Below are 19,042 nucleotides of genomic sequence, written 5' to 3'. Positions count from 1 at the left end.
CAGTCCTTACATTTCTGATCTAGCTCTGAAATATTACTTTGCAAACTTTCAATCGTATCTGCCATCACAACTAAGTCATCCGCATATGCGAGAATGCTTATTTTGTGTTCAGATATCTTAATCTCACCAAGCCAGTCTATTGTTTTCAATAAATGATCCATAAATAATATGAACAACAGTGGAGACAGGTTGCAGCTTTGACTTACCCCTGAAACTACTCTGAACCATGAACTCAATTTACCGTCATCTTTAAGTGCTGCCTGACTATATAAGTAAAGACCTTTAATTGCTTGCAGAAGTTTGCCTCCTATTCCATAATCTCATAGAACAGACAATAACTTCCTCCTAGGAACCAGGTCATATGCCTTTTCTAGATCTATAATGCATAGATACAATTCCCTGTTCCACTCGTAACACTTCTTCATTATTTGCCGTAAGCTAAAGATCTGGTCCTTTAGTAAACGACTAAAATAATTACAATATGCTGATGGGGCACAATGGCCCGGTTAACTAAGGGCACGATGGTCAACATGGCCAACCTGCCCCGCTGTCGTTTTGTAAGTAATCTTATTAACTTTAATAGGTCCGTCGTAGTTAAAGTCCACACCATATTCGGTGCAGTTTTCAGGTGAGCAAATAGTGTCCTCCATTGATTGTAAACCAGTGCCATCTATGCTATGTGTGAATTCTTTTTCTGTTTTATTCCAAAAGCCATAAATTGTGTTCAGGTATTCAACTACAACGATTGTAATATGAACTTGTAATTATAACTTACGGGACACTGAAGGACATATTTTCAAGTAGGAAATTTACGCGTATTTACGAAAGTAATCTGTTTTTACTCATAGGCGTTCTGCCCTTAAGTCAACGGCCTTTGTGGAGTGGTAACACCGTTTCCCGTGAGATCACCGAAGTTAAGCACTGCCAGGCTGGACTAGCACTTGGATGGGTGACCACCCCGTCTGCCGACCGCTGTTGGCAAGCGGGGTGCACTCAGCCCTTGTGAGGAAGTACTTGATTGAGAAGTAGTGGCTCCGGTCTTGGAAACTGACATACGGCCGGGAGAGCGGTGTGCTGACCACATGCCCATCCATATCCGCATGCAGTGACGCCTATGGGCTGAGGGTGACACGGCGGCCGGTCGGTACCGTTGGGCCTTCATGGCTTGTTCGGGAGAAGTTTTTTAGTTCTGCCCTTAAGTTTTTAGGATGGTTGGAAATTACGAAAATAAAACTAAAAGAGACAATGTTTCTGAAGCAGGTATGAAATTAGTAGTGACAGGACGGAAACACCAATCCCGCCATGACAGCAAAGAAAATACTTCAAAGAGAGATATGGATGTCCAGTGTAAAGACCTATTTTCTGAAAAAATGTGACTCTGTTAATGCTAAATCACATGATGAGACTTTTCAAATTAAGCGCAGAAAGAAAGTAGGTAATTCTAATGGCTCGGTGAAGATGAAGAAGATTAGGTTAAGAGTGCCCTGTGAATTAGCTGCCCTAAACCATTTTCTCACAGTAGCGCGGGTGAAGAACGGATGTAATGCATAAGTTGTAAACGGTGTACACATTTATCATGTGTTAAAAACTGACATGAAATGACGTTTTATTAATGTTTTTACTGTGGAGATCCTATTGCCTTTCAGGCTAAAATGTTGAAAATTCTGGACATACTATTCTGTCAAACTGTTATTATAACAATGATAACACCACTTATGATTGTTTTTTTGGTCGTAAAACCGTAGCAGTTTGTATTAAAATAATCAGTGAGTATTAAAGTCGACATTTTAGCAATTAAATGATCAATGTCGTAACTAAATGAAATGATAAAATCATATGGACCAACTTGACCCAACTGCTGTGCCAACTAGCCGCGTGGGTAGGGATCATTAGCCCAGATGGCATTACAGTAGTAATTTTTTTGTTTTGAATAGTCATACTGTAAGCTGCTCTAATGACTTAATTGTAAAGCTGATGAAACACTGGACCATTGTTTCCACTTAAAAAGATCAATGGAAGAAGGCTGGAAAAAATCGAGAAAAAAAGTGGGATGGCCTGCTTCATTTCCCCTAATACTATTGTAGGATTTTTAGGTTTTCCGGAGGTGTTTTGCATGGTTTTATGCAGGTGGACGTTTATGAGGGTGATGAGGGATGAGTTTCTGAACCGAGCCTGAGGATGTGGACCGACTGGTGAGGTGAGGACAGAAGCACTTACAAAAGGAGGGGGGGGGGTGAGGGGTGGTTCTGCTATTCTGGAAGGAGGGGTGTACAGGGTATCTGACGATTCTAGACACAAATAGAAGGGGCGAGTAGAAAACAATTAAATTATCAATTTATCCTAATAAAAATACATCCAACTGAATACCTGAACACCTTATAACAGATCGCTGAGGATCAAAAATGCATGTATGGACGAGAAGAGAAACAAGTTACAACAAATCTTCCACACGACAATCATTCATGTGAAGGCAGACTAGGGCACGACTCCTCATTGATGCTTGCACAATTCAAAAACCCCAGGTGTGTTCCGAATGCATTGACTTAGCCTTAGGTATTAACAGAGTTTTAACAATGACATGACTATACTTCTGCATACATCATATCAGAAAAACGACTGGTTTACGGAACTATGTTTATTAGGATTGTTTGCTTATTTCATTATAGTTTAGTCCCCCCATTTATATGTACCTAGAATAGTGAAACACCGTGTGCATCTGGTCGGATTTTATTGTTAGGCAAGGGGAGGTGTTTACAGTTTTGTTGGGAGACTATGCGGAGGGCAATGTGTATAGGCGCTGCAAAGTCTAAGGTTGCAGAGAATGGGGAGACTATAGTTTTGTTACTGTCAAGTTTTCTGGTAATGTATGATATTCACAGCTGTTCAGTATGTAAAAGAAAGGTAGGGAATTTGATCTGTTGATGGAGGATTGATGTGAGTGAGAATAAGAAAGGATAGCATTGATAGAACATTGGAGGAAAGAGAGAGTTCCATGTAACATTTGCATACAGAGGATTGGTCATATCAGGGACTTATAGCTATGGAGGATTGTGGAAGGGTGCAATTCCTATGTTCAGCAAGTTTGTAGTTTTAGACTGTAGAGGGATTTATGTAGTATGATTAGTAGCTGGGGTTTCCATGTTAGTTGGCGACCAAGCATTGGACGACATTTACTAGTACTGCCTTCATCTAATTCATGTAAGTAACAAACAACAATAAGAACACGGTAGCTGTTTGTACCGCGGAATTCGTCAGTGTTGAGGCAAATAAGATATATTTACATTTGTTACTGATTTACTAGCTGTATATAACAGTTCAACATACGGAACCTGATGGTGTTAGTGTGTAGTGGTAGATAGGGAAGGTGATGCACTGAAAGAGAACAGCAGCGCATTCCCATAAAAAAAGATGTGGAACAAGCTGAAATGATGAAGAAAGCAAGGATTGAAAAGAAACAGCAGACTGGATTGACGAACTGTAAGAGGGTGCTTTATTGAACAGCCAGAAAACAAGGAAAAGAAAACTAGAAGCGAGGAGGAAACACCACAGTCATCAGAAGTAACCGAAGTTCCCTGCATTTGCGATGATGGCGATGATTGTGACTACCAAATTGCTGGCACACTGTAGTCACTGCCTTGATGTAGTGTAAAGAACCTAATGACTTACGTTGTCTTTATGGTGAACCAGGTAAAGAAAAATGATTGTGGTTGTGATGTGTAGGATGCTCTACTTTCTTGTACATCTGAAAACTATGTTTGTAATAACAGCTAATCCAAGAAACAACATTCAAAAATTGTTAAAATATGAAAATAAAAGTGATAACACATTCCATGGTACTATTAAAAACATTTCAGTTTTCTGTAGAGATCTGGGATGGATGACCGCTAGAGTGTGTAATCTCCCCCGTCCTTTCTTCTTCCACCTATTATCCACATTAAACAATGCGAAGTCCAAGTAATTAATAAGAAAAATCTTTTACGAGGATTTGAGAGAAGCGAAGATAACGATAAACTTTCAAGTTTACTTAGCTTATCATGTTGCGATGGCCCCAGTTCTTCATGTATAGGTGTCTGATTCTTGAAGCCGAAAATATAACATCATGTCCTCACGGTTGGTTTGAACTAAATAAATTGGAAGACTGTTATTGCAGAGTTCTTTACGTAAATATATTTTCCACTGATTCTCTCACATATTAGTATATCATACAGTATTTTGACTTTTCACATTAACAAAGCCGAAATTACATTGTTCGCACCTATTATACAAAAATACGTCCGATCACATCGGAGTCAAGCTTACGACTCTCTCACTCTGCGGAAATAACAATATTCCAAATGGTTTACAATTTTTCTTAACAAATGAATTCGTTTTCGTTACATCATTAATTTCGATTATTACTTCATAAATGAATCCAGAAATAAACATAGTGAATAGTACAGGATTGCGTAATTAGCAATAGAAATTTTAAGTGTGCAAATAATTCGTAATTTCAAATGTTTCTAAAAAAATAATTTTAACTGTACATTCAGAACTAGTACTTATCGATTATAACATCGAAACTATAATATTTTATAAAGTAATTCCTTTTCAAAAATTTTAGCTCGAAATATAACATATTATGTATAAAATTATAAGAAAGTTTTGAGGAAAGCAACTGGGATAATACTGACCTGCCCAAAAATCGAAAAATAATATTGGTATCGACAACTACTGTTGAGGAAAAGCAATGGTAGAGGAGGATGTCCCGTTACAAGTGGCACTGTTGCAATGATGTAGTGGGTTGTTGTCACGAAGCTGACCGATGACTGTTAATGGAAACGTCATTATTGATCAGACATTTTATTACATCTTCGTCTACACAATCGTGCAAGTCGCAAACTGTTACTGCGTCCGTTGAGGTACGCCTTGAGTGGATTGCCCCGTGACCTCACGCCAAGTGCTCCTAGTAGCAGCGTTGGTAGATATTCCGCCAAGGCTTTGACCTCAGCAGCAGCGGCAGCTCCCAATGCAGACTGGAGACAGCCTGGCTGCCCAGGACGTAGCACGCTGAGGCGGTCGGGGCTGGGCCAGGTCATAGCCTGAGAGATGTAGCTTTTAGCTGCAATGCCCGCATTTGCAACCAGTGACGAGCAGTGTCGGTGTTTGCCAGCCCAAGCAAGACATGTCATCAGTAGCATTTTTTCTTGCCCAAACCGTAAGCCAAGGTAGGACGCAGGCAGCTTCTGGTGACAGGCCCCCAGGAAGTCCAATGGGTAAGAAGGTGCCGAGTCACATGCATTGGAATCAGCGAAATTGATAGGTCTATATTAGAGTCCGGTGGTGGCAGTTTGCAGACCGACGTCGACTTGTATGTTATATAGCCCTCTCCACGTAGAAGGTGGCTGCCAGATTGCATAAATCTATTTCAGAATGAGAGTCGTTTGTACAGCCTTGGCACATGTTGGGCTAATGTGTTGATTTCTATGCATAACCCATAATAGTGAGGTGGCTTGGCTGTGTGGCAATCGGAGGTACTGGCTTCTACTGCACCAATAGTATTACGCCTCTGGTCTCAGATAACTACCCTGTGCTGTGGCGCTGATTCTTGCAGCAGCAACAGGTTATGCCTGTTATAACTGTATCTCTCTGGCCCCGTTCTGTCCTCCTTTCATGGGCTCATTGCAGTGATCGTAGGCGGCGTCCGTATTTTACTGAACCACCAGAGTGAAATAATGGTGGTAGCTTAAACCACAAGGTTCATTGGCAGTGTTTAGTGTTACTTTCTATATCTAATCCACTCGGCATACTTCCTTTTGATATGGTCATGAATCACCGCTCAAGAATTAACAAATCATCATTACTAAATTTTCTGGAATAATTACGCATTACTTACAGCTACTGAACCCACTTAACCAATTCCTTATGATCTATATCCGTCTTTTCTTATACCTCACGTAACCAATCCTTATTTTCTCAGATAAACCAAAACTCATTTCCTGTTATTTCCAAGTGCTGTTAAGAACATCCTCACAATTGCTTAAAACATTTCAAGTGTACTGACAAACCATGTTCCTTGCAAAATTACACGAATTACAATACGATCATTAACAGTGATTCCTACTAATCAACATAACCTGTGGCGAAGCTGTAAATTATTAAGTCCATTATTAATCATCATACAATCATCGCTTTAGGGCATAAGTCATTAAACTCCTACGTCCAAATCGGTTCATTGTACTGTAAGATTCAGTCACTGAGAGAACCCAAAGAATCTGCAACGTCATCCATTAAACATCATAATCATTGAAACATATACTCTCGCCATTAATCACAAGTAATATCGACGCGAAATAACGACTCCTCTAATACCACCACCGACAACTACAGAGAAAACAAAAAAATACTGCAAAACTCTCTCTTAACAAATCATATTTAACAATAAATTGCCCGACTCCACTGATCTCTCATGCTCGGCACCTACTTCAGTTTATCTGGTGTTTCTCAACCTGCTGCTTCAGTACTCACCTGGAACTTCATCTCTGCAACAACAGCTCTCCTTTCGTTTTTCTAGAGAACATACCCTTATAACTATGCTCAATCTAAAAGGTGTCCGTATCTCGCTTCAAACGCTTATTCTCCAAGTCTTGATTCTTATTCACATTTGACTTCTTATTTTTCGGATCGTACTTTTTGCAATATGCCATGAATTTTTGGGAACTCGGACGATTCTTTTCAAAAGTAGCGAAAGTCTTGCTATACTTCAGATCCACCGAGTGTAATGCCATGTGGAGTCTCAGTGAAAGTATACTTATATTTCACTCAATGTATTACCTGAAAAACACTACGTAAATTAATACTGAGACTTCAACACGATGGTGAAGGAAATGGGTTTTATCAAATACTTGTTATTAATTTCTCAAGCAGAGTTTTTCCCATTCGTGATTTGTGTGTATGTATGTATGTATGTGTGTGTGTGTGTGTGTGTGTGTGTATGTGTGTGTGTGTGTGTGTGTGTGTGTGTGTGTTTGTGTGTGTCTGTGTGTGTGTGTGTGTGTGTGTCTGTGTGTGTGTGTTTGGATGTTATGGACGCCCAACGGCGAGGTCATCAGCGCCACTCATTACAACAAGCGTATATGTAGATAAATTTGACAACTGCTGCACATTCGTGCACTCGAAAAGACCACATAGTCACTATCTCACATGCGCTAAAACAACTTAGAAAGAGGGAAAGTAGCTACACATAAAATTAAAACACAGGAGAGCTAAAAGAAAAGCACAGGGAAATGTGAGTGGCTGACCACTTATAGAAAACTTGGATGAGGCAGTCACTCTATCTGCACATTAAAACCATCTACCAAAATCTTGGGAAAAATGTTGGACAGTTCACAAAGCTTTAAAACTTGAACCACATTCCCGAATGAGATTTTCATTCTGCAGTGGAGTGTGCTCTGATATGAAACTTCCAGGCAGATTAATACTGAGTGCCGGACAGAGACTCGAAGTCGGGACCTTTGTCTTTCGCGGGCAAGTGCTCTACTATTTGAGCTACCCAAGCGTGACTCAGGCTCCGTCGTCACAGCTTTACTTCTGCCAGTACCTCGTCTCCTACCTTCCAAACTTTACAGAAGCTCTCCTGAGAGAGCAGTTCTCCAGCAGGTATCGTACGCCTTCTCCAAATCGATAAACAGGGCTAAAGTCTGGAATTTACGCACAAAACCATTCATGACATGGGTGGTCAAAGTAACGAGGTGGCCAACTGCAGAACGATGCTCTCGAAATCCACACTGTACAGTCGCCAGTAAATTGTGAGTCTCGAGCCACCATACCAGCCGGGCATGAATCATACGTTCCATCACCTTGCAAACGCAGCTAGTGAGAGAGATGGGGCTGTAGCTAGAAGGAAGGTTTTTGCCCTTACCGGGCTTAGGTATGGGTATGGCGGTGGCTTCCTATCAATGTCTGAGAAATGTGCCCTCTGCCCAGATACGATTGTACGTGTTAAGGAGAAAGTGTTTGCCCACAAGAGAAAGGTGCTGAAACATCTGAATGTAGACAGCGTCTGGCCCTGGGGCGGAAGATCGGGATGAACTGAGAGCATGATCTAGCTCCCTCATAGTAATGGTGGCATTGTAGCACTCACGATTCTGAGAAGAGAAGGCTATCGTCCGAGCCTCCTCCGCTCGTTTCTGATGGAGGTCGGCAGGGTGATAGTGGGAAGTTCTCAAAATTTCCCCAAAATGGAGGCCCAAGGTGTTGGAGATAGCAATAGCGTCCATGACAACATCATCAGGATAATGTGATGATACTGAGTGCAGTAGGAAACAGTATTGATAGGGATCAGGGCTACAGTATTGAGTGTGACGTGGTGAAAATAGCCTCTGCAACGATCCATACCAATGTTGGGCTGGTGCCTGCTTTCGTGGGGCATGATCAGCCCCAGTTGAACCGCTCTGTCAGGAGGGTAAATATGCAGCTGGATCAGTTGCGTAGAGTGGCCACTCTGTCAGACATTGGATTGGTTCCTGTCAAGGCTATTGATAGGGGGGATTTCACAAGGCATGGCCTACACCTCAATAGGAAAGGGAAGGGTAAACTGGCAGGGTTGTTAGCGAAATCCATACGGGAGGACACTAGTACTCAAGGACGTACCTCTTTTTTAGACTAATTTCAGTGTACAATGACAAGTTCAGGCAGGCAGGTGCTAAAGAGGTCCAAAACTCACAAGATTCTCACAACAGTAAAGTAAATAATAATGTTGCCATATTTAACCAAAATATTGGTCGATTAAAGAAAAAAGTTGTGTCTCACAAAAGTAAAGTAAAAAATAATGTTACCAGTTTTCACCAAAATATTCCGGGATTGAAGAATAAAGCAGATGAGCTCGTGGCCTCTATTAACCTGGATAAGGCACATTTTCCTTTAGCCGAATCGCTTGGACAGTCCACTCATCGAGATACATGCGACAGTCCTGAGAGGGGGCGCCATGGCAGCCGCTGCAGTTGATACAGCAGGGAGAAGGAGGCTGACAATCGCCCTTGTGCACATCTCTACAACAGGTTATACATTTGGCTGTTTGCCGACAAGACATTCTAGTGTGGTTGAAATGATGACACTAGTAGCAGTGCATCAGGTCCAGAATGTATGGTCGGACTGTGACAATTACACAGCCTGCTTTGATCTTGGATGGAAGCACCACTCTGTCAAAGGCTAGAAAAAGAGTGCGGGTGGGCACTAAGGAGGGTTCAAATGGCTCTGATCACTATGGGACTCAACATCTGAGGTCATCAGTCCCCTAGAACTTAGAACTACTTAAACCTAACCAACCTAAGGACATCACACACACAACCATGCCCGAGGCAGGATTCGAACCTGCGACCGTAGCAGTCACGCGTTTCCGGACTGAAGTGCCTAGAACCGCACCACTAAGGAGGAATCTACCTTTTTCACTACCCAATGGATTTCAATGCCACCCTGATCAGAGTGGTAAGATTGGCTTTCGGCCCCGGTCAGACCATCGACCAGCCTAGTGTAAATAACACCATGGGAATAAGAGTTCCACGGGTCCTTACATGAACAGAGTAGCCATCAAGAAGCGAGGAGGCAAGCAGTAGTCTCCAATAGCAAAGTGCCATTTTGTAACGAGAGCAGAATTTCACAGGGCCAGCAATTGCATCAATACCTTTATGAATAATGGACGGATTTACTGTGGCGAAGGACTGACTGTCTTCAGTACGGGAGACCATGAGGAACTGTGGTGCAGCTGGAAGGGTCCTTGAATTGTTAGCCTCTTTAGGTTTACGTTTTGTAGACGTTGATTGTGAAGATGATTGGCTCCTTGCAAGAAAATCCCCCATGATTGCCAGCATCTCCGATGGCGTGCTCCTTCCAGCTGGGGGCTCCCTTCACAAGGGGCACACCCACCTTAGGTGATTGTTTACTCCTCAGGTCACACCTCAGGAACATCAGACAGAGGGACCAATCGGCAATTTGGGAGGGTTGCAGCTCAGGCAGTCACCTCCCCCTGGGCCTAGCCAGTACCGGGGGATATGTGCAAACGCTACCTGTCGACGCAGAGCTGGGAATTACGTGTTACCCAGTCTCATGTTACGCGTCAGACACGTGGGCCGGCCTTCAGGAGCTCACAGGGAGGAAGAAGAAAAAGAGGAACCTCAAACGCCGAAGTGGAGGAACGAGTGGAGAAGGGAAACAAAGAAAGGAAAATGGAATGAGAAAAAGTGGTGAGACTGATCTTATATGTCAGCGACAGACAATGCTGAACATTTCCAGTAACACCCCAGACACATTCACCAAGGGAGGGGAACAAGAATAGCAAGAGGATAGACATGCGGCACGGATGGGAAAAGATGGTCAAAGGTTGAGGCCCCGTGGTAGCCAAGCACGAACCTGCCAAAGAGCGGCGAGCCCTTTGTGGCCCTACATTCTATCAGCTACATTCAGACCCTACACAACCATTTATGAATGAATTATAAGACGTCACAGTAACTTATACTTTCCGTTTGCAAACATTTCCACGTCATTATTTCCTAATGTATTCTTCCTAACACCTCTACATTTCTTGATTTATTACTCACCCATCTAGATATATTAAACTCTTCGCTGTACATTATATTTGTTGCAGGACCAGTGAACAGAACTTCCACCTTCGAGGCATACTGGCAAAAAGCTCCAAAAGAATTATGTCTGTGATTACTAGCTTCGGCTCTGTGACATTAAAAGGATCTCATATTTTTCCAATTATGCAAGAATAATAAAAATGTGCTCCTTCTACCGCGGCCCCACTAGCAGGAGTACTTATTACACAATATATATACTTTTCTGAACTTATTAACATCTTTGTATAATGGGATTTGTGGCCAGCAAAATAAGTTTTATTTTGCCTTTGACAGTTGGCCTCACTCCACCAATATAACATATTCAGAACTAATTTCAGCATTGCTGGAACTAAGTCTTCCAGTGAGAAATCTACTTGACATGTTATTAAGTCCTCCAGTGCAGTTGGTTTGCAAGTCATCTCTTTAACACGTGCTATTGAATTTGGTATCAGACAATGGCGACGGTGATGTGACAGTCTTGCTGGATAGAAAGAAAATTTCTGAGGCTCAAGAAAAGCCTATTGGTTACTATGTCTAATATGTCGCAGTAATGAGAAAATTTTACCACTTTTATTTTTTCTCAGCCTTATTTCTTTACCTCACGTGTATGGTACGATTTTTGTCCTCAGGCTACCGGTTTCGATCTAGAATGACCATTTTCAGATCTTCAGCAAATGTGGAAAAAACACAAATACACACAAATTGTCTGTGTGTCTCTGGATCCTACTCCAGCTACTGCGGGGACTGGGTGCTGACAAGTCCTCCCCATTTGGCTCGGTCCTCCTACCACTTTTCTTCCTCCACTTGCTGCCAGGTCACACCTCTCCTTTCTACACATATTCTCACTCCCATTTTCCACCGTGTTCTTGGGCGCCCTCTAGGTCTTTTTCCATCCATCTTTAGTTCTTCCATAATTTTTTGAAGTCTGCCCATGCATCCTGTTAGCGTGCCCGTACCATCTTAATCTCTTTTTTTCGATTTATTCTCTCATACTTTCTTGTTTAAGTTCCTTTCTAAGGAAATTTGCTTTTCTGAAACTTCCTTATTCCAAATCAGGTGCCGGCCGAAGTGGCATTCTGGAACCGCAAGACCGCTACGGTCGCAGGTTCGAATCCTGCCTCGGGCATGGATGTTTGTGATGTCCTTAGGTTAGTTAGGTTTAACTGGTTCTAAGTTCTAGGGGACTAATGACCTCAGCAGTTGAGTCCCATAGTGCTCAGAGCCATTTGAACCAAATCAGGTATTTTATTGTCTGGCAGAAATTGCCTCCCTAATGTAACCTCCTATTAATTTCGTTGTTTATTCTCCCATCACTTGATATTTCACTCCCTAAATAAGTGAAACTGTCTACCACACTGAGGGGCTCTCCATTCAAAGTAATATTCCTGTTGATCCCTTTGTCTCTTCCAAATACCATTGCTTCACTCTTTATTTTTAATCCATTCCTTTTCATTATTTCCTTCCACGCATCAAGTTGTAACAGTACATCCACCTCTTTATCGTCCATATTATCATATCATCTGCAAAAATTATCATTTTTGTCTTTTTCTTTTAATATATCTTTAACTGCCGTATTCATTCCCTCTGTAGCGGCACCACCGTTTAGGATAGGGAAAGTTAGTTTTGTGCGACATTCTGAGCACAAGTTACAGCCAGGTGCGGGCCAGATTGCAGTAAGTTACGCTGACCAGCGATTGCGAAGTGGAATGGAGGCCACAGGGGCCATCGAGCCGCTGAAAAGCGTAAACGCAGCGATTCGCATGGCGCAAACTATACGCGGAAGGGGAGAACTGGTGCAATCGGGGTGTGGGACGTACGTGACTCGGAGCGTTGCGTTAGCAAAACAGAGGCGCGCAGTCGAGTATAAATAGGTGTTGTTTTCTAACGAGATTCATTGAAGTGTGGCAGCTCTCCTGGATGGCGGGGCGTGTCGCACCACCAGCTACACGCGGCAACAGATGGGGCGAGAGCATCCCAGTCCACGGCGGGTCGTTGGTTCGACCCTCAGAGGCCGACGAAGGGTCCGCAGCCAGCCAGGGTGGGCCACTCTTCGGGTCGCTACTGCAGGCAGTCGTCCCGTCTCCCGAGACGCCGGAGACTTACAAGGCGAGGGCCCCGCATGTTCGGACGCCGGAACAGGGGCGGTCGTTGCCGCCGCGTTCCCAGCTACGCCAGCCGAGGAAGAAGCAGCAGCGCGGCCGGCCTACGGCTCGCAGCGGAGCAGCGCGGAGTCAACGGGGACGGTGGCCACTGAGTCGGCTGCTGGCGCAGCCATCCTGACGTAATCGGAACTCTGCAGCTGGCTAACAAAGCCGGCACGACACAGCGTTGCGTTGCACAGGCCGCTGGGGGTACTTTCTCAACAATACGGGGCCTGTGACGTGGACCGAGGTGTACGAAGCTCTGTAGTGGAAACGTATAAATCATTTGAAAAGATCGACCGAGTTTTCATACGGCACCTCCTGGCACCCATCCACTACATTTGGTGTCAGAATAGCGGACGTCGTCTGTCCAGTACAATGTTCGAGCCCACCGCCTACAGTACAGTCACAAGGTGGTGTGAGTGCTGTCAAAATTGTTCTTTTGAGTGTTGGACGTTTTCTTTCTTGTTGGTGTTTTGAGTATGGCTTGCCAAAAGTCACATTTTAGATGTTTTGCGTATGCATAGTATTTTTTGTTGTTATCAGAATACGTATTAGTGTATTTGGGACAGTAAGATGTTGTTTTTCGTGGCATTTGATTACTTTGTATTGGTTTATGATGTTACTGAGTATGATGATACGGAATTGTAGGAAGTCACATTATTCTTGTACTTAGTCCCGAAACAAAACGACTAACTGAGAACGAAAGCAACACAATGGCAGAGTCAAGAACGCGAGGTGTGTCGGAACCAAAAGCGGTACGAATTTTAATGGAAAAGATAGCACAATTTACAGCGGACAATAATCAGTTGAGAAATGAATTAACATATAGAAGTGAGCGGGTAGCCGCATCTGATCAGTCGTTGTTGCCTAGGGTGCAGGAGATTGATCCAGCCACAGTGAGTTTGATTATTCCGTTTTCTGTCAAGGCATCTGAGGACGTGCGTTCGTTTGTGGAGGACTTGGAAATTTCAGTTGTGATGAATGGTTGGTCTGATGAACAGTTGTTACATGTAGCCAAGATTAGACTAACGGGTGAAGCGAAAACACATGTAAGGTGTTCTGAGGCGTTAAGGAAGGCAGGACAGCTTAAGCAGTTAGAGGAAGGGCTTTTACAAAGGTACAAGAAACAGAATAGCACTCGGTACTTTAGGGAGAGGTTAAGTATAATGACAAAGAGACAGGGGGAGACGGTGGAGAAATTTGCGGACAGGATAAGGGAAATTAATGAGTACACTTAGGAGTTGGGTCAGAGCGATGAAGCGAATAGTGTTCTGTTGCAGAAGGCCGAACAAAGGGCACTTGATGTGTTTTTGAGAGGGTTACCGGCGCATATGTCACGGGAAGTGCTTGAAGGGACTCCGAAAGATTTTTATTCGGCCATTCAGCTGGAAATTAAATGTGAGGAAATAGACGTGGCAACAGGGGTAAGCGAGAGGCAAACAGTATTTGCAGCGGGTATAAAATGTTTTAGGTGTGGTCTTACGGGAAATGTGCAGAGGCAATGTACACAGTCACCAAGGAATAGAGGAAGGGATGGAAATCAGCAGCGTTGAGGATGGAGAATTGGAGATAGGAGAGGTCGACAAGCGTTAAACGACAGAGGGGGCCCAAGACCCACCTAAAGGAGTTCCCGTCTAATTTCACTACGAATATGTATGCAGAAGTGGAATTTTCAGTGGTAGGATCCGTAGGAACTAAAAAGTTTAAGATTTAGTTAGACCCAGGGGCGCAAGTGTCAGTGGCTACTAAGAATATAATGGGACGAAGGAATTTAGACCCACCACGTTATAGGTTCCGTGGAGTGGGGGATAAGGAGGTCACGCCTTTGGGGTCAGTTGACTTTCGCATGGGGAAAGTCCGATTTAATACATGCATGGAGGTAGTACCATGGGTGAGCGAGGGGTACGGCATGATCCTAGGAGTAGATGTCTTGCATCAGCATCATGCCAAAATTTTGGACTGTGGAACTTGGTGGAATGTTATTTCCGCTAGGGGAAACTGTTGTCAATGCAGAGCTGTCGCGAGGGGCGTTCAACGTAATGAACAAACCAATTGAACTGCGTGAATTAGCATTAAGACTTAATTCGCATGAGTGTGTGTCTAGTGGAACCGGGAAGTCGCTTTGGGTAAATGTGGAGTCGAATCTACCTGTCGGTACAGTATGTGTTATTGAACCATTGGAGGATAATGAAGATTTGGGTTCACTGTGTTGTTTTGTGAAACGTAATGTTGTACGCGTGCAGGACGGGAACAAGGGGCGAGTAGTTCCCGTGAACGTGGGTAATTTTAGCGCTGTAGACGCGAATTTGAGGAAAGGAGTTTTAGTAGCGAATTTGGATGTGCTGGGTGATGAAGACTGATGTTAGAGAGGTAGGCGAAGCGATCAAGCACTAACTGCCAATAGAGCTGCATTGCGTGACAAAATTAAGCATTTGAAAGGAAAAGAAATGGAGCAGATGGAAGAATTGTTGTGGGAGTTTAAGGATTTGTTTTTTTCCACAAGGGCCGTTACCAGCGACTCCAACATAGGTTACCAACAGGGAATGAAGCACAGGTTTACCGTAAACCATACAGAATACCGAGGTATTTGCAGCCGATTGTGGAGGATTTCATTGATCAGCAGCTTGCGGGCGGTATTATTGAGCATAGTAATAGTTGCTGGGGAGCGGGCATTGTCGTTGTGCCTAAGAAATCTGAAGATGGAACTAAGAAATACAGGTTCTGTTGTGACTACCGATACCTCAGTAATAAGACAGTAACGGACACATACCCTATTCCAAACATATCGGAGACTTGGATCACTTAGGACAGTGCCAGTACTTTTCTACGATGGATTTGAGGTAGTGGTGGCGGTGGTTGTTGGATGTTTAAGGGGGACTAAACAGCGAAGGTCATCAGTCCCCCAATGGATTTGACAAGTGGTTATAATCAGTTAGAGGTGGCTCTAGAGGATCGTCCAAAAACTGCTTTCTCTACATCTGAAGGCCATTACCAGTACATTAGAATGCCATTCGGTTTGAAAAACGCTCCGGCAACGTTTCAGAGGTTGCTAGATCGTGTCTTGAGGGGTTTGAAACCACGGCAGTGTCTGGTCTATTTGGATGACATTACAGTGTTTTCAAGCAGTATGGAGCAACATAAACAGCGGTTAAGGGACGTCTTTATGAGGTTAAGAGCAGCTCGTTTGGAGCCTGGAAAAGTATAATTTCGCATTAGAAGAAGTAGAATATTTGGGTCGGATTATCAGTAAGGACGGAGTGCGAACAGATCCGAGGTTGCTACAGGCCGGAAGGGATTTTCGGGAACCGAAAACAGTTAAGGAAGTGCAGTCATTCAACGGACATTGCAATTTATATCGAAAGTTCGTGAAGGTTTTGCAGATTCAGCATAGCCGTTGACACGATTGTTACGGAAGGGTGTGCAATGTGAGTGGACAGAAGAGTGTCAGAAAGCGTTTGACAAACTAGTAGAAGTGTTAACATCAAGTCCGGTTCTTGTATTTCCAGATGTTGAAAAGGAAATTATACTAGCATGCGATGCATGGAATCAAGCATTAGGGCGTGTTCTTAGTCAGGAAATTGTTGGGAACATCCTGTAGCCTATGCGTCTAGGCATTTGAATGCAGCCGAGAACAATTACTTAATAGCAGAGAGGGTGATGCTTGGCGTAATCTATGGAATCACATATTTTAAATGTTATTTATATGGCAGAGGATTTCCGGTAGTGACAGATCATGCTGCATTGAAGTGGTTGTTGGGGTAGAAGGATCCGTCTACTAGACTCGCCCGATGGGCTGTGAGGCTTAGTGACTTCGAGGTGGTGCACAAGCCTGGGAAAAAGCACGGTAATGCGGATGCACTAAGTAGGAAGGTGGCAAAAGTAGAAGTCATAGGTTATGACCTAGAGGTATGGCAAAAATTACAGGACGCGGACAACGATTGTAAATTATATCGGACACAGCCACACTTTAATGTGTACGACGGTGTTCTGTGCAGGGAAACGAAGTTAGGGCCGAGGATAGTAGTGCCAACGAAACTGAGGGACGAGGTTTTCAAGGAAGCACATGATCACGTGTTATCCGGTCATGGAGCGTGTAGAGCGACGAATAGGAGAGTGGTGGAGAGGTATTGGTGGAGAGTCAGATACAGCTACAACGACTGCCATAGGCAACATGTCCATTCTCTTTGCTTGGGATTGATGTCTTACGACCTTTTGGCGGACACCATTTGGGAACAGATTCGTTCTGACAATACTAAACCATTTTTCAAGGTGTGTAGAGATGGTGACTATGCCAAATCAACAGGCAGCAATGGTCGCGCGAGCGTTAGTAAATAACTGGATTTTGAAATTTGGTGTACCAGAGACAATAATTACTGACCAAGGGACCAACTTCATGTCGAATTTAATGAAGGAAATATCTAAATTGTTGAACGTAAAGAAGGTGAGGACGAGTGCGTTGCATCCACAGGCCAACGGAAGGACAGAACGGGTGCACAGAACAATCGGGAAGATGCTGAGTTTTATGTGGATTCTCATCACCATCAATGGGACGAGTATTTGAAGCATATTGCATGTGCATACAATGCAAAAGTCCATACAAATACCGGTTTGTCTTGATATGAGGTAGTGTACGGGCGAAAAATGCCGTCACCGTTTGATTAGTGAAGCTACAGAAAGGAAGGACTGGTGAATCTGTACGGCAATTCGCGAGAACAATTCGGGATGTTTGGAAACGACTACAAAAAGCGAATACAAAGGCTCACAGTAAAGATACAGTAAAGCGGAAAGGAAGTTTACCGCAGTATAGGGTGAGGCAATGGGTAACGCTGTCCAGCCCCTATATGCAAAAAGGGGAAACGAAGAAGTTCCTCACGAGGTATCAAGGGCCATACCAAGTTGTTGAAATCACATCTCCCGTTAATGTTAAGCTTCAGCTGCCAACTAGAACGACGATAGTACACGTTGGGCGATTACGGCCATCTAAGGGTTGCCCGGATGTGATTCCAGGCGGGCGATTACGGCCATCTAAGGGTTGCCCGGATGTGATTCCTGGCGTGTCACATAAAGGAAAGAGGAAGAAAGGGATAGAGAGAGAGTGAAGAGAGGTGCTAAGCGCAGAGAAAACCAGGAAAATAGAGTACAGCATGAAGTACCGTATGCTCTGCGATCTAGAAAGTAGTAGAGTATTTGTAGTTTTTTTGTTTTTGTTTTCGTGTCCTGTATCATTGGGTTTGTGTAGAGTAATTAGGCATTGTATTTTATATGTGTTTTGGAGTATTGTGAGCCTGCTTGGGGCAGCAATCTTTTTGAAGAGGGAGGAAGGGTGGTGATCCCTGTCTTCAGGTTACTGAAAAGGTAAGTGTGGTGTCTGACGTATGTGGAGTGTTGTTGGAGGAGAGCAGCTGTGGAGAGATAAATGCGTCAGAGTAAATTTTTAGGCGAAGCCGTAATAAATATGTGTTGGACGATGTCATAGTCCTGTTTAAATTTTAAGTTATCGACAGTGCTGGGTCAGAAAAGTCGTGTTTATATAATGTAAATTTAGGGATGAAAGTAGTCACACAATCAGTGTTGAGTTTGGATCAAAAATAGTGAATGTAGGAGGAAAATCTGTGAAGCTACAAATATGGGACACGTGCAACGTGTAGTTACAAGGAGTGTTTACGGAAGCGAAACGTGTAGAGCTCGAAGGAAGTGAAATTTTAATCATTGGAACTAAGTGTAACATAATAGGACCAACCTTCCATCTGCCAGCGTCAATTTCACGTCACACAATTGAATATCACGCAGCCACAGCTGTACTGGCCAGAAACCACTTTAGAGTTTTTGAAAAGGCAGAATCTGACCTTGTTAAATCAAACTCTGCAGCCAGACCAAGAGGGGCGCATATCAGCCGAACTGCTTGTTCAACATGTCGCCCAGTATAGGGAAGGGCAACGGCAAATAACGATTATTTTGAGCACCTCTGTGCCAAGTGTCATCACAGCCTGAACCTTGTTACGTGTTGACTTCTTTCTGATCAGGCGGAGAGCCAATTCTCAGACGTATCCGAGGGTAGTCCGCAGTGGATTGGATACCGAGGGCGTCGGACGAGTAGGTACGGGGTTGATCAAGCAGTGGTCGTCCAGTAAGGAATTTTTAAGTTTTGTTTTATGTCAAGTTTTTAAGGGGACACTAGACCACATTTAAGTTTTCTAGTAGTAAGTAAGCATGTCATAAGTGCCAATCCAAACAAGTTTAAGAGTTAGTTAAAGGATGACCTGGGGACCGGGTCCTTCCGAAGAGGGGAATAGTGTAACGGCACCA

This window comes from Schistocerca americana, chromosome 7, assembly GCF_021461395.2.
Source record: "Schistocerca americana isolate TAMUIC-IGC-003095 chromosome 7, iqSchAmer2.1, whole genome shotgun sequence".
NCBI lineage: Eukaryota > Metazoa > Arthropoda > Insecta > Orthoptera > Acrididae > Schistocerca > Schistocerca americana.
Note: the sequence above shows the minus strand (reverse complement) of the source record.